This window comes from Bidens hawaiensis, unplaced genomic scaffold (assembly GCF_021521415.1).
Source record: "Bidens hawaiensis isolate Kalapana, Puna unplaced genomic scaffold, B.hawaiensis_p1.1 tig00008950_1, whole genome shotgun sequence".
Lineage (NCBI taxonomy): Eukaryota > Viridiplantae > Streptophyta > Magnoliopsida > Asterales > Asteraceae > Bidens > Bidens hawaiensis.
The window spans coordinates 192,961-216,671 of NW_027491652.1; positions in this window are offsets into that span (position 1 = coordinate 192,961).

A 23,711-nucleotide genomic window follows, 5' to 3' on the forward strand; every position below is an offset into this window, starting at 1 on the left:
AAGGTTTTGAAGAACCTCCTTGACTTGTAGGCCTTGAAACACCAACATGCATATAATTAAACCTGTTTCAAAAAGCTCTTGTCAAATTATCTTTACGTTCTGCTTCAAGCTCAACCTCCTTCCTATCTTCCTCCTTCCCAACAGTAATCCAACTTGTATCCCAGACTCCACCAGAATGAACTTTGTTAACATAACAAACATTTACAATGCGCTGGTATTGTTGAACCTGCTCCTCATCCTTATCCGAAAAACTTGAACCTTGTGGGTGTGTAGGACTTCAATATCTTTCTCTAAACAGTTTATCAACCACATAGGATGAAGAACATCAATCACATCATATCTCTTGTTTCCTCTGTCCAGGTTGATCACAACTTCCCCTGTTGATTCATCGTAGTACCACAATAAAAAAGAATTTATGAAAATTCTGCTCTGTTGGATACAACTATATAACCTTTATATAATCAAGTCTTGAATATCTCAATGTCTTGACAAAATCCCCAGTTTCTGGATCTTTCTTGACACGAGAAACATGAAGCATAGGTTTCTGTGGAGTCCAACTCTTGAAACCACACTTGGATTCTCGAACTATAAAGTCCCATATCTACGTAATATAACTTTTATCTGGAGCACATAACAACTTCTTTTGATATATGTCATAAACATCATGCCATGGTAAGACTTTAACTCCATCAAACTTTCAAAGTATTGCATTCCAAACTTCCTCTTCACCACAACCTTTCGGATCTTCTTCTGATAAGTAATACTGATGCACTTTCCCAAAGCAGTATCTTTCTTTGTTTTCTTGTAATACTTGACAGGTCTAAGACATTGCTTCTCAGGTTCAACTTGGTTATCTTCAAACTAGTCATTCTTTCTATTGTTGGGCACCTCATCTTCAATTGGGTTACCAGATTCATCAAATTCCTGACTAATCATTTCAATCTCTTCATCAAAATCTTTTCTGAATTCACCAAATTCTCGATTATCCAGTGTAACATATCTTACAGACTCCTTTTCCAACAGCTCTTCTAACGCATAATCCTCAGAAGGCATGAACTTTGGTTTATCATCACAAACTCCACCCATATCATGTACAAAATCAAAATAAATTCATCCTCAGTGACATCCAACATCTTCGCTAACTCAGCTCGAGTCATGACAATTTCTCCCTCTTCAGCATCATAAGCTGCACCTTTCATTTGAAACATCGTTGTTTCAATTGGATCAACATCATACACCTCAATATCTTCAATCGTATTTTCACCAGTACTATCATGCTGTGTATGATCAACAGATTTCTGACTTTCTGGAACATTCTTACCTTGAGTCTTGCTGATTTTGGAACTTATCAACAAACTAGTTCCACCTTCAGTGTTATCATCATCATCACCATCATCATCATCATCATCATCCAGATCCTCATAATAATCACCAGCAGATAAATAGAGTTTACCTTCATCTTCCTCATTTTCATCATCAACATCTTCAACAATTGGTTCATTCACAGTCAATGGCACCACTTGAAAAGATTCAATAATCAAAGGCTAATCAACCTTTAGTTCATAAACAACCAAATCCAACACAGGTTCTTCCACCATAGGTTGTTGTGTAACACCCATCATCGACGATGATCCAACATTCTGCTCAATAACAATATCTTAAGATAAGAAAATCGGTTCATCAGTGATCTTACCTTACCTTTCAAATCAGCCTTCTCTTTATCATAAATCATTCTGAACTCACATTCCTCCAAACTGACATCTCCTCCATATACTCTTTCAAACACAGTAACATCTGCCTTCTCCAGTTCTGATAAAAATTGTATACCCAGCTTCTCTTCAATAATCACAAAATATTTCATGTGCTGGTTCTGTAAATCAGCTTGTAAAGGACGTTTTCTTTCACTTTCAATCAATCTTGCTTTCATTTCAAGATTCTCCTGCTTCAGCCTTCCATTTTCCTCATATAAACTATCAATACGTGCACCTTGCTCTTCTACACGCCCCCCTTTAACACATTGAATTCTTTTCTAGAAGGTCTATCCAAGAATATATTGGCATCATCGAATTCATGGAAACAACCAAACGACTGACCTAAAGAAGTAAACTTAGGAGTAACTTTTGGCGTAGACTTCTTTGGTGTTCTTTTCTTTGGTGATGGAGTTGCTTTAACATCAGGTGTCTTCAATATGTTGTCATTCTGGCTTAGATCCATGGCTGGTTCTATATCAATATCCATTTCTGGAACAAATTTACCAACCACTACTACTTCACCAGTCTCCCCCCCCCCCCCCTCCCACCCCTCAGGGTTTGATTCTTCATCAATTATCCTCAAAGATGGTTTTGCCATGTGTTTCTGTCCCCTTCTCATTTCTTTTCCTTTACAATCTCAAGGACAAATGTTTTATCCGTCTCCTCCTCTATTTTACTTTTCTTTTGTTGTTTTTTTACATCAGCCATAGCGCGAGGATCAGCAAACACACTTTTCTTTAACTCAATATCCAACTCGGTTTCCTTATCATCTTTGCCTAATGTAGCAGAGCACACAAGTTGTTCAACAATTGGAGTAACTGTTGGTGTAACTTCTTCAACTTTCACAGCTTTCTTTCTTTTTTTTCTTTTTCCCTCCTGTGAATCAGCCACAACATTGTCTTCAGTTTTAACAAACCATCTGCTCCCACCAACAACTTTAAATTTATCCATGACTTTGTTTTCATTCTCACGATCTGAGTCACTATTATCATGCCTCCAGCTATTACTCTCTGGTGCAACATAATCAGCACTATTCAGATATCCAAACAACCCACGAAACTTGGGAATATCATCTTCTTCTTTTTTTCTTGTATGACGCTAGTTTCGCACAGTTATTCACAGCCATATGCGATAAATGAATTGTCTCCCCAACCTTGACAACTCCCAAAAAATGATCTTCCACAATCAACTTCGAAAAATTATACTTTAGGTTCAAGCACAACACTACAATGATGCACATTTGATAGTCCAGAATTTCCTCATAGCTTCCCTTCCTATGCCCCAAGCATTGAACTACCACATGCACTAGAAATTTGTATGGTCTTGAAAAACTCGTCTTCAAATAAGGTCCTCGGTTAATATCATTCCGAAATCCCATTCTGATCAGGCATCCATTAATCAAACGTTCATCCAACGTGTCTGGATTAGTCTCAGCATCCCCAAATTCCAAATCTTTTCTAATGATACTCTCTGACACAACAATTTATTTTCCTTGCACCTTGGATTTAATTTCTAATCCACAATTTGTAGCATTCTTCCATAACTCAGCTACAACATTCTGATAAGGCTCACAATGAACAGTAATGGACTTGTATATACTCGATCGTAATAAAAACGGAATGATTGTCTGGAAGTGATTAACATTCTTATCCTCCAAGTCCAAATATGCACATATATTATGCAAGGATCAGTATCTTTCCCTTTACGATCCATCTGCATTAACCAATTAACAAGCATAGTTAGTTCCTAAATGATCAAACATTTAACTACATGGATAAGTTCTTTGAACATATATGACAGAAATTACGGATAAGATTTCAAAAACGGATAAGTAGATTTAAACGGATAAGTGTGTATAAACGTATAAGACTTAGACAATGGATATGACATTGTAAACTTATAAGTTCAATACCACGGATAAGACACTTTAAGCGCATAAGTGCTTTGAGCGTAACTTACTCCGTATATCTTTACCCACCCCTTATAAGTTTTACTCAACGGATATGACCCATTCAGCAGATAAGATCAATTATACATATAACATACATCACATATAAGTCAAATATTACTTATCCGTCGTATATGTATATAACATATATCCGTATAAGTCACTACATGACACATACGGCATATATGTTATTGAACTTGTACCTGTATATGTCCAAAATACTTACACGGCGTATAGGTCCTGCACGCACACATGAATAGTCAACAAATCAATTAACTGAAATTAACCATTAATTCAACAATTCAATGACCCAAACAGATTTCGTTCAACTCAAAAACCCTATCTGATTCAACAATTTTAGCAATTTTCTGTAATATAACGAAAATAAGATCTGTTCAAATTAGAACAAATTGAGATCAAAATCTCAAATCAAAGCATGAAATATATATGACAATCAGTCCTTATTGTGAAAACTCGAATAAGAATCCATCATCAATTGTGTCAAAAACATATCTGAAAACTGATTTATTTGATAAACCCTGGAAAATCATCCAAGGATATTTAAATAAGTAGTACCTTTAGCAATTATAACAGTGTGTGAATCACTGATATAATCAACGGATATGCTTGCACGGATATGAATCAAAGAACATTCAAGAGAATAATGAACAGATCTGGAAACAAACGGATATAATGAAGACAACGTATAAGTAACTAGTTTATATACACATCACTTATCCGTTGTATATGTCTCAATAAGGCATACACATCGTATATGTATTAAACTTATACACCGTATATGTAATAAACACATTTACGCCGTATATGTTTAATACATATCCACCGTATATGTAATTGAAACATATTAAGATATAAAATTCACACTTTTGAGTTCGATCATGTCCAAATTAATGACCTTGATTGAACATAGTGACTGAAATCTCATTTTACAAACTTTTAAAAAGACCAAGTCCAAATTAATGATCTTTATTGACAGGTAATCATTTTAGCCCTTTGTAAACCATTCTCACGTTTCTTCCCAAAAGATAGCAAACCATTCATCTAGAATCGAAAATAATTCAGAAATGTAAAATCTTTTTGGTTTAAAATAAAAGTAATAACAACAATTCAGAAAATTCAAACTATTTACAAACATATTTTTATGAGTTTGAGTTGGGAATCATATTGATCAACTCGCCCTTGCATCACACTTTTATATTTCTGCATAATTATAACTGGTTGTTGGTATTGTTGTCCAATTAAACTTTAACAACGAATTTTTCAGAGTGATATGATAAAAGTTCAATTAAGCACACAATATCAGGAAATGACCAGTCTCTTATCTTGATTTAGGCTTATGTTGAGTTTTACCATGTCACCCCAACTTGACATAAACCTTAGAACCAGCAAATCAAAACATTTCAAATTTTTAACAACCTTCAAAACAATATATACACCCATTATCAAGAAATACCCCAAATTTTCTTTACCATGAATAAGTATGCACGATTTCATTTGTATGGCTTGAAGACGTTGTATCCCCTGGGGTCCGTTTTGTACAAATTATGTCTAACATCGTGGTTGATCAAGTCAGTAATGAATTTGTACAAAGTACAGCATTGATCAAGTTTAATGACCTGGGTTCGGTTTTCAACATGTTTTAATATTCATGTTTGTGAATACCCAGATGATAAACCGCATAAAGACTCTATGGTGTCCATAAATTTGAAGCATCCCATCAATACAGGATTTAAGACCATAAAACCATATACCATTGATGATCCAGTCATTACTTTAAACATTTGAAAGATTTGAATTTTGGTGATCATGCTAAAACATAAGGCTTGGGTATGAAAGGCTATTACATTTTTGCCTTCATTACCAAGATTTTTGTTAGACAACTAACCCCCTTTCAACTTAGCTAGTTAAATTTATATCACTTATTATTCCTTACTCATTTGTTCTAAAGCTTGCCAATGCACTAATACATTTAAGCACACATCCTTTTAAGCCTATTTCTTACTGGATTTGAGACTAGATGATAAATGTACTATCATCTTCCCTTTTTGCTTCAAAAACTCTTTTCGTTGAGCAAATTTTCACATGATTTTGTCTTTTTATAATTTTAACATGATTTTGACTTTTTTTCAAATATTTGAATGTTTTTTAGATTTTCTAGAAATATATCCCCCCTAAAATCAAAAACCAATTTGATACACATATTTACAAAAAAAAACTTGACTCCGATGAATGTTTACTCAAGATCGGAATCCATAACCTCGGGATCATTCTACTTCCCACCTCCCAGTTTCTTAATACCGTTAAGCTTTAGTAAATGCAAAAATTTGTTTTTCTCAAAAGCTTTTGTAAAATGGTTTGCTTTTTGTTTGTCGGTGTAAATTTTATCTACGGTTATCAACTTCTTTCCGTAGCTATCACGAATTTTATCTATCGTATTTCAATCTGCTTATTTTAGAATGATTTACAACTGGAGGCGGCTACATACTCAGCTTCGCAATTCAACATTGAGACGGTTCTTTGTTTCTTACATTGCGAAGTGACCAACCTACTGCCGAAGAATTGACATTCAACAGCTGTAGACTTCGCGCTCAGCTTACATCTTCCATAATCAGAAACCAAATAAGCTCTCAGCACAAACTCATCATCTTTAGGATACCATAGACCGATTCCAATACATCCTTTAATATACCTCAGTATCCTCTTCACTATCATGAGGTGCGAGAATTTCGGATTGGATTGATATCGAGCACACAAACATGTTGGGTACATGATATCTGGCCGAAAAGCGGTTAAGTACATGAGAGAGCCAATCATGAAATGGTAAAGCATTTGATCAACCTTCTCCCCGGTGGGATAAGGACTAATTCCATGATTCAATGGTTGAGGAATGATAATTGCCATTGAATCAGCCATGTTGAATTTCGCTAGGATATCATTGACATCATGAGATTCTCCATCATCATTAAATGAAGGAGTAGATGGAACGGCAACAGGATCAGGATCATCTTGAATTTCCTCATTGAAAATCGGGGAATTATCATTTGATGTAGATTCTTGAGAGCAATCATCATTAAAATATTTTTGAAACAATAACGAAGCAGCTTTATTTAATAAATCATCTTCATGTAGATTGAAAATCTTCCAAAGGGTATCATAATCAAATAACCATGCATCTCCTGGTTTTTGCGTAGATACATTGTATCTTTGACAATCCACATGTTGTACTTTCACGATTCGATTGATTCTTGGAAGAAATGTTGTTCTCAACGGACTTGCATAACCCACAAAGAATCCTACAACCGATTTTGCACCAAATTTGCCATCGGGATCCAGAAACGTACATTGTGACTCAAAAGGTTCGATCCACTTCAAATTTTGATTTCTTTAGTTCAAGAGTTCAAAGCATGTTTTCCCAAATTTCTACACAGTGAGAACACGGTTCAGTGTATAACATGCAGACGCCACAGTCTTAGTCCAAAAGTAAAAAGTTAGTTTGGGTTGGCTAACATGGCTCTAGCAGTCTCGATAAGCGTTCTAATCTTTCTTTCAGCGTCCCCATTTTGTTTTGGAGTTTAAGGTGCGTTAAACTCATGAAGAATACCATGTTCGTTTAAATATTCCAACATCTTGTTATTCTTCAACTCGGATCCATTGTCACTTCAGATTATTCGAATTGGCAGATTGTATAAATTCTCCAACTTTTTGAACAGAAGCATCAAAATTTCAAATGTTTCATCTTTGGAATCTAAAAACATCACCCATGAGAATCTTCAATAATAATCGGTGATCACTAAGCAATACAGCAATCCAGGGATACTTTTGACATTCACGGGTCCAAATAAATCCATTTAGACTCTCTCGAATGGTAAGTTTATTGAATTCAACGCTTTTGCTGGTTGAGTCTTCTTTTTCTGTTTACCCATTTTATAACTTAAGCAATCAACCCTCAAATGAAATCCTTTCACATTCACCCCATCAACTAGATGATTATGAACTAAGTAGTTCGTCTTTCTCACATGAATGTTAACCATTCTCCTATGCCATAAGATCGTTTCCTTTGCTGATACTTTTGAGACAAAACATTGAACAGTCTTGGTTACCATGCTAGCAACACTCATGTTGAGAACATGCAAATCATTTTCTAGAGGTGCTTTCATCAAAACCCATTCTTCCGGTATCTTGTACCCCGGTTTCAAAATAATACATTCGCGATCAGTGATGTGTGTGGAGAATCCTTATCACAAATTTTTGAAATACTCAACAAATTGTTCTCCAATTCTGTGAGGTAGTTGACTTTATCAAACATTATTGTACCATTCGATAGTATTCCTTCTCCCATTGTTTGTCCTCCTTGGTTACCAGAAAATATGGCATAGCCTCCTCTAATTGATTTGACATCTTTCAATAAATGAAGGGTACCAGACATATTTCTAGAAGCTCCACTATCCATTATCCAACGTGAATCATCGAATCTTGGAATCCCCTACACACCAAGTAACCAATTAGTGAAACAAGGAAACCCAAGCCTACTTGGTCTGGTTGTTTGAATTTCTCATACAATGTTTCCTCACATAATTCATCACATGCACTATCTATTGCTGAATTATATGAACAAGCACTAGATGTATCGGAAACATCAGAAACTTTGCAAACAACATCAGAATCTTTAACAACATCAGAATTCTTAACAACATTAGAATCCTTACACACTTTAGGCATCAATCTAGGTTTCAAATCATCAATTTTTATTAATGTAACCCAGTTTTGACCTTTAGTATGTTTCTTGATATAGAATTTGTCCTTTTTCATAAAAGAACTTTCTCCAATTTCAAGCATACTTTTAACCAACTTTTCTTCTCTTTAAAGAATTTTGGTTGGAACACATTTCTGTGTAGGTGTTTGACTCACATTTTTCTTAAAAACTTTGTCCTCTTTCTTGTGAACATGATCGTGTTTAAATCGATTAGGAAATGCATAAAACAAATGTCTTATCTCATTGCAATTAAAACATCTTCCCTGGTCTACTATAGTTTCATTCGGTGAGGATTAATTCTCAAGTCCATCACGTTGTTGTTTGGTTTGAAAAACTCTTCATTACTTTGCTTTCCAAAAACATATTTTTAATAAAATCAATTGTTCGGCCATAACAAACATGATCTGTTAAAAAGGTTTGACTTGTGTCTTGTTATAAAAACTTGTTTTAGCAAATATTTTGTTCTCAATTTTAATTTCATAAGTTTTATCATATTTATTACACACATTCTCATTCAATACCTTTTAAGCAACTTGAATACATAAATCACTCTCACAATCAGAACTATTCATAGATTTTTCAAAATCAACATCTATCGAGTCAGGAAAAATTGTATCAGAATCATTCTTTGGATTGTTAATCTCAAATTTCAACACTTTAAGGAAACCTTTCGATTCTTTTTGAATGTATGAATTCCAAATTAGAGGGGGGCCAGAATGATACCCTAATCCAGTTTGTTCTTGATCACCATATTTCTTTGTAGGAATTATATGATCAAAAACATATGATGAGGCTGTGTAACTCTTTAGCTTTTGACCAACTCTTTTAGTTTCAATATTTACGGATTGTAACTCTTGCTTAAGAGCGGCATTCTCATCAATATGCCTATTAATAGCAACATGAGAATGATTTTCTCATCTTGTTGAATTCGGTTGGGTCAAGAATTTGACCCAAATGAGGAGATTTGACCGAAAACGCAGAATATGGAAGATTGGAATCTTCTCAACCTCCTCAGAAACTGCTAAGTATTGAATCCGAGCACACCTTGGACCTTCGAGTAAGCTTTTACTTAGCCGAGTATGAGATTTTGCCTCCCGGGCAAGGTTTACTTCAAATAGACTTCTTAAGTGGATATCCGAGCAAGGTATGCTTTTTATTGATTTTCCGAGTAAGGATCATTGATGTGTCATATCCGAGCAAGGTTCACTTTGTCAAGCAGGATTGTTCTTCAAGACCAAGTATTTTACTCTTCCGAGTAAGGTATGGTCAACCAAGTCTAAGAAGCCAAGTAATTGGAAGACCGGGCAAGATATTCTTTAATAATTATGGTCCGAGTATACTTGATGAGTTAATGGAATATCTCTAAGTTATATCGAGTAAGATCTGCTCAAGTAAGGTATGTATTCTCGAGTACGCCTTATCAATAAGTTATTCAATGACAATGAGCCGAACAGGACCATATAAGAACAAGGTTGCTAGTAAGGATTTGTCGGGCAAAGTTTGATAAGTCCAAGAAGATTGAAGTCTACTCGGTGAATATTTTACTTGGTAAAATATTCTTTAAGTAAAGTCTACCCGGAAACTGATTCCGAGTACACTTCTATGTTTACCAAGTCTGAAGGAAGGCCGAGTACACTGCGTACTCGGAGACTGAAGTTTAATGAAAAGCCTACCTGGAAGACTTGTTTTACACTTAGTTTATTTTTGAATATGTACTATCGGATAGGGTTTCTAGAAGGAATGACAGCTGTCTTAGGTTGGCAGGCCTATAAATAGAATAATTAGGGCACGCCTCCGAGAGAGACAGAGAGACAGAATACACACGACACATTAATTGAGAATATTTTGTGTATGTAACGGCTGTCCGAGGATTCCTTATAAACCCTAAATCGATTACTCCTTTTGTATGACTAACATTATATAAATGGAAATCTTTTGAGTGAATCCTGTGTGTGTCTTCTATCTTTGAATATTCATTGCAACCGTATGTTTGTTATTGATTCCGCCTTTAACAAACGGTCATCTTTCTAAATATAGTAACCCGTCATTAACTCTCTTGTCAACACGATTAATTTTGTGTGAGTTATGACATGATTGATTAAAGATCCGAGCCGAATCGACCATAAAAGTGGGACCTGACAAGTGGTATCAAAGATGGTTACTGCTATTTTTTAGAAAGATTGTTGCTGATTGAAGATTTGAAGAAGAATAACGTAAGCAGAGCACTGTTCGATTGATTTGTGACGTCAGCTGCCCTGTTTTTCATTTTTCTTTCAGATCTACAATTTTCCGGTGTTTTCTCTTCCTTGTTTCATTTAAAGTTTTAATCTTTATATCTAAATCTTGTTCTAATCACATCAGACACATCAGATCTGAGCATTCTGGTTTCAGATCTGATTATTTTGAAAACTTTTTATAAGAAACCGATATTTGTTTTCTCAAAATGTCTGGATATGAGGAACAAGAGGTGTCTACTAACAAGATACCTAGGTTGTATGGACAGGAAAACTTTATCAAATGGAAGGTACTCTTTAAAGCAGCCGTATGCTACAATGACATTGACATGTGGAACTCCATCAAGAATGGTCCACAAACTACTGATGAAGAAGGTACAAATGCTACTGCAACTGCTGCTATAAGAGAAAAGATGAGAAAGGTGGATGACAAAGCCTTGGCTATGATTAAGCTAGGTTTGTCTTGGGAAATTCTGACCAAGGTGGCTCATCACACAACTGCCCGACAAATGTATGATGCTATCCTTGAGATGTATGAAGGGAACACTGAATTGAAGAACATTAAGAAGCAAAGACTGAAGCAACAGTTGGAAAGGTTCAAGTATAGAGATGGAGAAAGGTTGAAGTCAATACTAGAACGTTTTCTGAGTATTGTGAATGAGTTGAGAACAACTGATTATGTAATGACTGACTTTGATTTGAATATAAAGTTGCTCAACTCAATGCCAAAAGAATGTAAATTCATCCTTCAAAAGCAAAATTTCAATGAATTGAAATTGGATGATGTGGTATGTTTTCTTCAAGCTGCTGAACTTGAAATGATTGAGAATGAGATATTCAAGGAAGATAGACCAAGTTTTCATGTTTCAAATGCTTTGATTGCACCAATGGGAAATCTGTCCATCAATAACCAATAGCAAATTCCCATAATAGAAGAACCAGCTGAACATAATATTGTGACTCCAAAATCTTTTATTGGGCGTAGCACAAGCACTCAAGGAAATCAGCAAAGGTTCAATGTGCAATTGATTAATGATTCTGACTCTGCCTCTGTGTCTAATGGAAATGTTCCTAACCCTGGAACAGGACATGTTCAAAGCAATGAGACACAAGCTTTGTTTTCGATGTTTACTGAGTCATATAATGCCTTTGTTGCAAAGAACATGATTCACACAAGTGTGGTTCAAGATGATTTGGAATAAATTGATGCAGATGACTTAGAAGATATGGATTGGAAATGGAAAGCTGCTATGTTGGGATTGAGAAGTAGAAGGCTGTACAATAGAACTGGTAGATCTCTGGTTTCTAGTCCAAATGACAGGATTGGGTTTGACAAGTCAAAAGCAATATGCTACAATTGTCAACAACCTGGTCATTTTGCTAGAGAATGCAATCAACAAAGAAATTTTCAGATGAATCAATTTCAGAATCAACAACCAGGAGGTCAACCTCAATATCAAAACAATCAATCTAGAGGTCACCAGCATTACCAGCAAAATCAGCCAAGATTCAACAACAACAGCAATCAGATGAACAATTTCAACAACAGCAGTTACAATCCAAACTTCAATAACTTTCAGTCTCAAATGAACAATCAACAACAGAACATGCAACAGAGTCAAGGATTTCAGCCTCAAATGAATCATAATCAAAACCTTCAAGGAACTCAAAATAGTCAAAACAACACTGTTCCAGCAAATCAAAATCAGATCAGAAATCAAGGAAATGTAGAAGTGACTACACAACATGAAGGAAGTTTTGATTGGAGCAGTCATGAGGAGGATATTGCTGATGACATCAGAAATACAAATGTGGCATTCATGGCCATAATTGAGAAAGAAAAGGGAACCTCCTCTCAGGTACACTCTGCTCCTACAGTTGATTTGAATGAACTTATTAGTAAACTAAAAACAAAAGTAGGCAACCTGGAAGGTGAGTATTTTAGAAAGCAAAGTATCATAAATGAGTATGAGGCAAGTGAAATGATAAGTGATGAAAAGATTAAGAGCCTTGAAGATGATTGTATGATCATTTATTGATCTCAAACAAGATACATCACTGAGATTGATGGTCTAAAGAAGATGTTGATTGAAGAAAAGGTGCAAAACACAAGACTAAAGGTTGAAACTGAATTTCTTAAGAATTTGGTCTCAACTGGGAACATTTGTGGAATACTGAATCAAGTGAAAGAACAGGACAAATACAAGACAGTTCCACCTCCATTCAACAACAACTTTATGCCAAAGGTTGACAAAGAGAAAAGAGATGCATACTTACAACAATTCAAAGATGTCTTTCAAGACAGGGAAGAATTTGTTGATTTATACAAAAAGGTAGAAGTGAATGAAGATGGAGAGTTTGTGATTAAGAAAGAAGTGAAAATGGAAAAGTCATTTGGAGTTCAAGTCTCTGAGGATGACTTTGATTTAGATGAGTTGGATCAAGATGATCTGAGTGATTTGAGTGATCAAATCACTGAAAAAGAAATTCAAGTTGCTGAAAAAGGAAGAAAGTATAAAAAACCTGAATCTGTTGATAAGCTTCCAAAGTATCCACCAATCCCACCAAAATCAAATAAACAAAATGATAACATTAAAAGGGAACATGTCTCTTTTAATATCTGTGAAAGGAGAAAGATAAACTACAATGCATTCAGACCTCCAAGCAAGACTGTATTGAATAGGATAAAGCAGAACAACAAGAAGAAGAAGGTGAATGAAAAGACTAATACAGAAATCTTTATCCCAGTTTATCCAATCTTTTCTAGTCATGAAGTGTTGGATGTTGGAGAAGTGGAGACAATGGAAGAATATGAGAAAAGACAGTCAAGGGTTATAGAAAGCAGTGATGAAGAACCTATGATTATGAAGAAGATTGTCTTTGTTAAAAGCAATGTTGAAAGACAAGACATCAAGATTGAGGAATTTGTTCCTTTTTCAATTGACTTTGATGGTTTGAAGAATCAGAAAACTTTAGGAGTCAATACACCTAAGCCAAGTGAAAGATTCAAGAAACCAAAAGAACATGAAGTCTTCAAAGGAAAGGTTTGGTGCAGAAAATGTGATGAATATGGTCACCACACAGATTCATGTCATGAAAGATTCAAACTCAAACCATTTCATGTACCAGATGGAAAAATGTATGGTCAAGACTTTGCATTGTACAAACAGAAATATAAAATGTATTTGGGAAAAGGGAATGTCTGTGGAAAGAAGACAATTAATGAAGAGAATGTTGAAATCAAAGGAAAGAAACATGTGACTGAGTGTGCAAGAAGAAGTAAGTCACCACAGAAGCACAAGAAGATGACAAAGAAGAAAAATCAGTCATTGAAGATTAATCAAGACATTCAATCAGTTAAGTCTGATGAATCATATGGATCATAAAACAGTGAAAAGACAAGAAGGAAAGATACTTATCAGAGAATGAAATCAACTGAGCTTACTGGTGATGAGAAGTTCTTGATGAAACATGGATATGAACCACAAGGTTTCACTTGGAACCTAAAGCAGAAACTAAAATTTAAGCTGTGGCTGATGTAAGAGACTACTCAGAAACAAAGGATTATGTCTTGAAAGAAAATGTCACTGACTCAGTTGAGCCTCAACGTTCAGTTTCACTTTTCAAAACACCAAGAGAATGTGGCTATGAAACTGATCATTCTGATAATCTGGAAATCACTCATGCAGATCTTGAATCTACAACACTCACTTCCCAGGCTGTCACTGAAATTGATACTGATAAGTTGCAAGTTGATGAAACTTGCACCTCATCACTTAACTAATCAAATTTCTCTTTGTGCAGGAACAAACCACTCCATTGAATGACATATGGTATATGGATAGTGGTTGTTCTAGGCACATGACTTGTGACAAGAGGTCACTTGTGAACTATGAAGAGAAATATGAATGTCCTGTTGCCTTTGGGAGTGATGAAAATGGTGGAAAGATTGTGGGTAAAGGAATCTTGACAAATGGAAAGGTGTCATTTGATAATGTGTTTCTTGTTGAGGGACTTCAATACAATCTTCTGAGCATATCACAGATGTGTGATAAAGGTTACAAAGTTAGTTTTGATGATTCTCATTGCTTCATCTTAAAACCTGAATTTGTGATTCCACCTGAGATGATTATAATGATGGCACCCAGAAATGGCAACTTATATGAGTTGAATATGAAACAAACCATTTCAAGAGGTGGTGCATGTTTTGTTTCCAAAGCCACTGAAAATGAATCAAAATTGTGACATAGGAAATTGTGTCATGTAATCTTAAAGAACATGAATAGACTGGTCAAGGGTGAACATGTGATTGGTTTACCTACAAGAGAATTTAAGTTTGATGATCACTGTGATTCATGTCAAAAGGGCAAGCAACACAAGTCTTCTCATAAGACAAAGCTCATCAATTCAATTGATCAACCACTTGAGTTACTTCACATGGATCTTTTTGGTCCTGTGAGTGTGCCAAGTATTGGAAAGAAAAGATATTGTCTGGTGATCATTGATGACTATTCAAGATATACTTGGGTCTATTTCCTAAGTACTAAGGATGAGTCTGCTGAGTTGATTATGGGTTGTGTTACAATGATTGAGAACAAGCTGAATAAGAAAGTCAAAATGATGAGAAGTGACAATGGTACAGAGTTCAAAATGGAGTTATGGAAGAATTCTGCACAAAGAAAGGAATATTTCAACAATTCTCAGCTCCTAGAACTCCTGAACAAAATGGTGTGGCAGAAAGAAGAAACAGAACTTTGATAGAAGCTGCCAGAACCATGTTGACTGATGCAAATCTGCCTGTCACTTTTTGGGCTAAAGCAATCAATACAGCATGTTATGTTCAGAACAGGGTACTTGTAAACAAAAGGCATAACAAGACTCCATATGAAATTTTCAATAACAGAAAGCCTTACATCAAGTTTTTCAAGCCCTTTGGTTGCAAATGTTTTCTATTGAACACTAGAGATTATTTGAACAAGTTTCAAACTAAGTCACTAGATTGTTTCTTTGTTGGATATTCTACTCACTCAAAGGCATACAGAGTTTATGTGAAAGATCACATGAGTGTGTTAGAGTCATATGACATCATTTTTAATGAAAATCAATTCAATACAGTCAGTGGTGCAACATGGCTGTTTGATCATGGGAGACTAATAAAGTCATTCAAGATTTATTCTGAAGACTTTGATGATTCATTCTACAAGACCAGTGTGATTGAAGAGAATAAGAAGAAAGAACTGGACTTGGAAGAATTGTGGAAGAAGGTTGCTAGAAAAGAAAAGGAATACACTTTTGTGAAGAGCTCCTCAAGCAATGCAATTGAACAAGATCTGGAGATAACAAGTCAAGACAGTCCTAATATACAAAATGATCATGTTCAGAATGGGAGTGACACAGGCAACCAATCAAATGAAGATGAAGCTGCAACAACAGCAAGATTTCATGACTTGTTTCAAAGCTTGAATCTGGGAAACAATGGTGCATCTACTTCAGGACAAAACAATGATGAAGCATCAGAGTTTCATGATGCAGAAGCTGATTTGATCATTGAAGAACCTGAACTTAATGAATCAAATCTTGACACAAATTTGTCTACAAATATGATAATACAAACTCCTACTGTTGAAAAGAATCATCCTGCTGAAATATCATTGGTGACTTGCATGAAAGAGTAACAAGGAGTCATTATGAGATAGCAAACATCTGTCTTTACTCTTGCTTTCTCTCCCAATTAGAACCAAAGAATATTGCTCAAGCATTAAAAGACAACAGTTGGGTAGAGGCTATGCAAGAGGAATTGGCCCAGTTTAGAGATTTACATGTATGGGATCTTGTAGACAAGCCACATGACAGATATGCAACTGGAACCAAATGGGTATTCAGAAACAAAAGGGATGAAAGGGGTTTGGTGATTAAGAACAAAGCAAGACTTGTAGCACTGGGATGTCTTCAAGAAGAAGGGATAGACTTTGAGGAAGTATTTGCACCAGTTGCAAGACTGGAAGCCATAAGAATTTTCCTTGCATATGCTGCCTCAAAGAACATAAGAGTATTCCAGCTTGATGTTAAATCTGCATTCCTAAATGGAAAGATTGATGAAGAAGTGTATGTGGCTCAACCACCAGGTTTTGAGGATCCCATGTATCCAAACAGGGTGTATAAGTTAAACAAAGCCCTTTATGGATTGCATCAGGCTCCTAGAGCATGGTATGATGAGCTATCAAATCATTTACTTGAAAATGGTTTCACAAGGGGAGCCATTAACAAGACACTCTTCTACAAAAGAAAAGGGTCAGATTTGCTGCTTTTACAAGTCTATGTTGATGATATCATCTTTGGTTCAACAAATGAAAATATGTGTTTGGAGTTTGAAGAGGTGATGAAGTCCAAGTACAGCATGAGTTCCATGGGTGAAATGAACTTCTTTTTGGGGCTACAAGTTCAACAAAAGGCTGAAGGGATCTTCATTCATCAAACTAAGTATGTGCAGGACATTTTGAATAAGTTCAACTGTCATGCTTACAAGACTGCTTCAACTCCAATGGACACCAAAGAAAAGATGATAGAAAAGGGGGAGTCAGTTGATGAGCATGAATACAGAGCCAAGATTGTATCTCTGATGAATCTGACTGCAACAAGACCAGATATCATGTTTGCTGTGTGTGTGTGCTAGGTTCCAGTCAAATCCAAAAGTCTCCCACATGAATGCTATTAAAGAATATTCAGATACCTGAAGGGAAGACCAGACTTAGGGATTTGGTATCCAAAGAACCAATCCATTGATCTGATTGCATATACAGACAGTGATTATGATGGATGCAATATGAGTAGAAAGTCAACATCAGGGGGATGTCAGTTTTTGGGAGAAAGGCTAGTGTCATAGCAATGCAAGAAACAGACTACAGTATCAATCTCCACTGCAGAAGATGAATATGTTGCGGCATCTGCCTGCTGTGCACAAGTTCTCTGGATTCAAAATCAGATGCTGGACTATGGTTTGAATTTTCTAAACACCCCTATTCTGATTGATAATACTGCTGCATATTTTACTGTTAAGAAACCTGTGCAACATTCTAAGACTAAGCACATTGAAATCAGACATCACTTCATCAGAGATTGTAGTGAAAAAGGTTTGATTGAAATGCAAAGAGTTGATACAAGTGATAATTTGGCTGACCTATTCACCAAACCACTTGATAGAACCAGATTCAACTTTTTTTTGAAAGCCCTGGGGATGATCAACTCTGATGAAATCTGATTAAGGATGTGTGCTTGGTTGGGTACCTCTATGTGCTACTTGAATATTTTATTAGAGGTTACACTTGCTGAATATGTTGCTGAATATGTTACTAAGTATGTTAAATGTTATGTGACTTAACTATTTCTATGTGTGTATCTCTGTGATAACTGATTATTTTATTAGAGATTACACATATTGAATATGTTTCAACTAAATGTTATTTAATATGTTTTGATTATGTCACTGTTTTGTTGTTAACTGATAGGTGCTTGAGTAACTATCTGTGCAATTTGCTTGAAATTGATGGTAATTCTTGACTATCATGTTAACTGACCTGATGTTATGATAAGAAGTTTGATCTGTTTAGGTGAAACTGAATGCTTATATGATGCCATGAGTAATCACATGTTTACGGTTACTTGAATATGTTCTTAATCTGATCTTCTGAAATTGTTAAGATAGGATAGACATTGAATGTTAGTACAGTCTGTTTTTCTTGATGATGTTAAGAATGATTAAGATTTAAGTATGTGATGCAACAGTTTGTGTCAAAATGAGTTTTATGTCAAAATTAAGTGATTCATTGAATTTTATAATGAATTTTGCATAAATACTATATTTTGGTCAAAACATGAGCAAGTTGATTAATGGTGAAGAGATATGATAAGATTATTCAGTTCAAGCTTTTAAGAAGCTTAAAAGAAGGATTTTTTTTAAAGGGAAAGTCTCAAGTAGTTATTTTTGCTGAAAATTATTTCATTTGCCCAGTTAGAAGGACATGCACCTGTGTATGTTTGGTCCTTAAATCTCTACAGATTCAAAGGATAGCCATTGACCTGAAAACTGAATGCATTTGGGGCAATTATGACTTGTTTCTTATTTCTTCACTTAAAACTATGTCAATAACTTTGACTTTGACAGGACATATATTCACATGTATCTTTGGTCCTGTTGACCACTTTTGGTCAAAACAGGATAGCCATTAACCTGATAAGAAAGAGATATTGGGGTGATTGAATATTAAACTGTGTTTTTGGGAAATGATAGTACATTGACTACTTAGCTGCTCATATGGAATCATTAGGCAAAAAAAAGGCCTTAGTATAGTCATTAACATGTATGGTTACTTTCCCATGATGATGTAAAATCTAAGGTGATATAAACATAATGAATATGCTAATCTTTATGTGGAGATGCATAGTTGTTTTGCATGTCTCAAGATAGATCTCTCCGAATGATATGGCAGAAAAGTGATTACCCAGTCATACACGAGCCTGTTGTTATTTGGTCAACCAAAATGAAACATCTTTAAATATGACAAAGAACATGCTTAAGAAAATTTGAGAAAATATCAAAAACAAGGGGAAGAATGAATAAATCAACCAAAAGTTGATAAGTGTTTTAAATATTTTATCAAACAAGAGGGTTACAACAAGAACTACAAAGATGTTGGCAAAATCTGTCTCATCTTGAATGAAAGGCATGTTGCTAACTGTAAGTCCAACGTTCAACCTCTATATATGTTTGAATCTAAAAAATACAATAAGTTCTGTCATACAAAAACTATTTTTGACCAAATACAGGAGGTTGGAGTCAAATTGGGGTGATCTGGGGAAAGCCAAATAAGCTTTGAGAAGAGATATGAGGCATCATAGCACAGTGTTGACCATTATTGCATTATGCTCAAATTGAATTTTAATCATATCACCAAAGAGATGAAAATCATGCTAAGTTTATACCTGCTGTTAACCTATCTAAGTTGTCATAATAATGCTGAGAGTGAAGTAATGAGATAGATGCTTAGTCAATATGATCCCATTCCTGAGATCTTTTCAGTTTAATAAAGATATTGTTTTAAAATGAATTATAACTGAAATTTGATCTCTAAATGCACCATTTGCACTTAAACTATGTTCTGAAATGATACATAACTTAGAAATGTCTTTAACAAGTGGTTTAAGTCAAAAAGTGTTGCATTTTGCCTAAAATAGGTTGAATATGTAAGTTCGAGTAAGGTTTGATGATTTATAACCTTCTCGAGCACAAACTGTTTGAATATGTATTTTCGGGTAAGGTTTAACCTTTCCGAGTACAAAACAGTTGATTATGTGTGAATATGTAAGTTCGAGTAAGGTTTGATGATTTATAACCTTCTCGAGCACAAACTGTTTGAATATGTATTTTCGGGTAAGGTTTAACCTTTCCGAGTACAAAACAGTTGTCTATGTGTGAATATGTTGTTTCGGGTAAGGTTTGAAAAATCTCAACCTTTCCGAGTAAGCTTAGTCATTTCTGACTAACTTTATGATTTTCGAGCATACTTTGAAGTGTTTACACTTTTCGGGTAGAGTACACTGTTGCACTCATTTTCCCGAGTAAGCTTGAAGTCTTGAGATGATTATGTGTTGAAATAGCTGTCTTTTAACAAGAAATTCTTGTTTCGAGCAAGCTACGCATGTTATATGCTAGTTTCGAGTAAGCTATGCATGTTATATGCTGATTGTGTTTCCAAGCAAACTTTGTGAACTTGAGTAAGTACACCGAGTAAGCTTTGTGTGAATATGTTGTTAGGAAAGGCTTGTTAATCTTTCCGGGCACGCTTAGATGTTACTGTTTAAGTTTGTCATGTTTCGGGTATGGTTTGAAATGTTGAGTTTCCTCGAGTAAGGACATACCTGATGATTGAATGTGTTTATCCTAGCGAGCTCAGGGCTAACTTAGGATTTTCGAGCAAGCTCTATGAAATTTTAGACTATAGCACACTTAAATGTTTATGTGTTTAATTTCATTTCGAGCATGCTCTGTGATATTTGTGGTTATGATTTCAATGAAATTACAAGTGTTTTCGGGAAAACTTTTTTTTCCGAGCACACTTTATATTTCAGGTACACTTGTGTTCCTTCAATATACTTGGTAATTTCAAACTTTAACTTTCCGAGTACACTGTCTGCTAGAATTTCTTTTCGAGCACACTTTGTACTATATGAAAGTTATTCGGGTATACTTTACATAAGATTGTTGTCCGAACACACTTTACATTTGAAAGAGTGCTCGAACACACTATGTATACAAGCATACTTGAATGAATGCGTTGATTGAATATGTAAGATGGTATGATGAAATTGTTTAGATTCATACTTGAATGAATGCGTTGATTGAATATGTTAGTTAATATGATAAAATTGATTATGATTCTTATTAGGGTTCATGCTAGATAAGTTTTAATTTGAAATTGAGAAATGCTTGAGAAACTTTATCTTTACATACTTTACCATTTTTGGACACACTTTTAAATAGATAAGGAAACCATTCTTGAAATAGATAAGATAGTTATGTGATAAAAGACAAAACATTTTTAAAGATTCTCACTTTATCTGACATGCTAGAAAAACAAAAAAAAAAACAAAATATGCAGACCTTTATTCATAACTCTTTTCTGATAAAGCTGCAGATATGTACCTTACTTTTGACTTAACTCACTTTAAAAGAAGACCTGTATATGCTATTTAAAATTTCAAAATTCACATTTCAAGAGTAACTCACATTTGTGTTTTTGTGCAGATTTCAATATTATTCAAGACAACGGTTTGAATTGAAATATTATTTTTACCTTAATTTCTTTTTACTTTCAGATCTAACTGATAATTTTGTGTTCATTGATGTAACAGAAAATCAGAAATGGATCCAACTCCAAGTAATTCCAATTCCTACAAACATCATCTTTCTGAAGAACTAAAGAAAGCATTGCAATGAGTTCAAACCCTAATGTCTGAGGTTGAGAAGATCTCACCTGCCCCAAAACAGGGGGAGAAAGTACGGAATCAGGGGGAGAATTCGCTGAAGCTTCTCTCAATTTATGAAAAGGACAGCTCAGATGATGAAGCTGACAATGTACCAGAAAATGAAAGGAAGGATCGTGAGGAAAGAAGGAAATTAAAAGGAAAAGAAATTGCACAAGAGGATGTTGAAATTAAGAAAATGGACTTTGAAATGAATACAATGGACTCTGAACTGAACGAATCTGAATCAGAAGCCAAAAGAGTCTATGAGCAAAGAATGACAGAAATTCATGACAGAGAATTTCTGAGTCAAATGTTGTCTGACAAAGACTTTGAAGAACAAGAAAATTTGTTGAAAATGTTTGAAGATGAGAAAAGGCTAAGAGATGAAGTGATGAATAAACAGAGAGTCCCACAAGAAGTAATTGACAACTGCTTAAATGATAAAGAAATTCCAAATGGTGTGCTAGTATCGCTACTCAAGTTGATTAAACAAGAAGAACCCGAGACATAAGTGAAAGAGAAACTAGACACTGTCATTGACATGATTTCAAAGGCTTTAAGCAAAGAAAAGAATACTCAAGACAATGAACTAAAAGATTTGAAATTGAAAGATGATTTGGAACAAGAAGTGGAAATTCAAAAATTCTTAAGCAAATATGGTGGTAAACCAAAATTTTTGATTAAGAATGGAATTCCTTTTGAATATGTAAAATTAATGACAAGAAAAGAGATTTTGAGCAACTTCATGAAAATGAAAGGACAACAGCTGAACTTGAAGAAGGGAGCCGCTCAGTCTCTGGTTGGTAAGTACAATGGAATGTCCAAAAAGATGGATGATCTATCAAGGATGACAGTGAAAGGGAAATTCAATGTAGAGGAATTCTGCAAACAGACAACATCCTTGCTTCCAAAACAAAACAAAACAAAGAAAAGGAAGATATCTGTGGATACTCAGGAAAAACTAATGCAGATGCACTTGAAGATGGATAAAACCCCTGACAAGGTTGTTGCAAAAGGCAAAAATCCTTCTGTCAACCACAATGTTATGCCAAGTGGAATATTCTGTGATTCCAGGACTGAACATCTGAATGTTATGATGGAAAATGGAGAGATTGTGAAGATCTTCTCTAAGATTGACTTCAGAAAATTCAATCTATGGCAATTGAATGTGCTTGTAGCACTGCATCTCTCTGATTCCAAGGAAAGGCAAAGGCCTACAAGTGGTATGCAATCAGAGTTGCTGGATTCTTGAGAGAGCAGCAAAAATTGGACTTTCCATGCCTAAACAAGCATCTTTGGCTAAATTGAAGAATGTTTAGGATTTGCTTATGCAACTTTTGCTTATGTAATTTGATTATGAAATTTGACTTTTAATTTGCTAAGTGTATGTAACCACAGAGTGTTTTGGGTCAGCTGAGGTGTTCCAATCTAGGGGGAGATTGTTGGGTCAAGAATTTGACCCAAATGAGGAGATTTGACCGAAAACGAAGAATATGGAAGATTGGAATCTTCTCAACCTCCTCAGAAACTGCTAAGTATTGAATCCGAGCACACCTTGGACCTTCGAGTAAGCTTTTACTTAGCCGAGTACGAGCTTTTGCCTCCCGGGCAAGGTTTACTTCAAATAGACTTCTTAAGTGGATATCCGAGCTAGGTATGCTTTTTATTGATTTTTCGATTAAGGATCATTGATTTGGCATATCCGAGCAAGGTTCACTTTGTCAAGCAGGATTGTTCTTCAAGTATTTTACTCTTCCGAGTAAGGTATGGTCAACCAAGTCCAAGAAGCCAAGTAATTGGAAGACCGGGCAAGGTATTCTTTAATAATTATGGTCTGAGTATACTTGATGAGTTAATGGAATATCTCTAAGTTATATCGAGTAAGCTTATGCTCAAGTAAGGTATGTATTCTCGAGTACGCCTTATCAATAAGTTATTCAATGACAATGAGCCGAACAGGACCATAGAAGAACAAGGTTGCT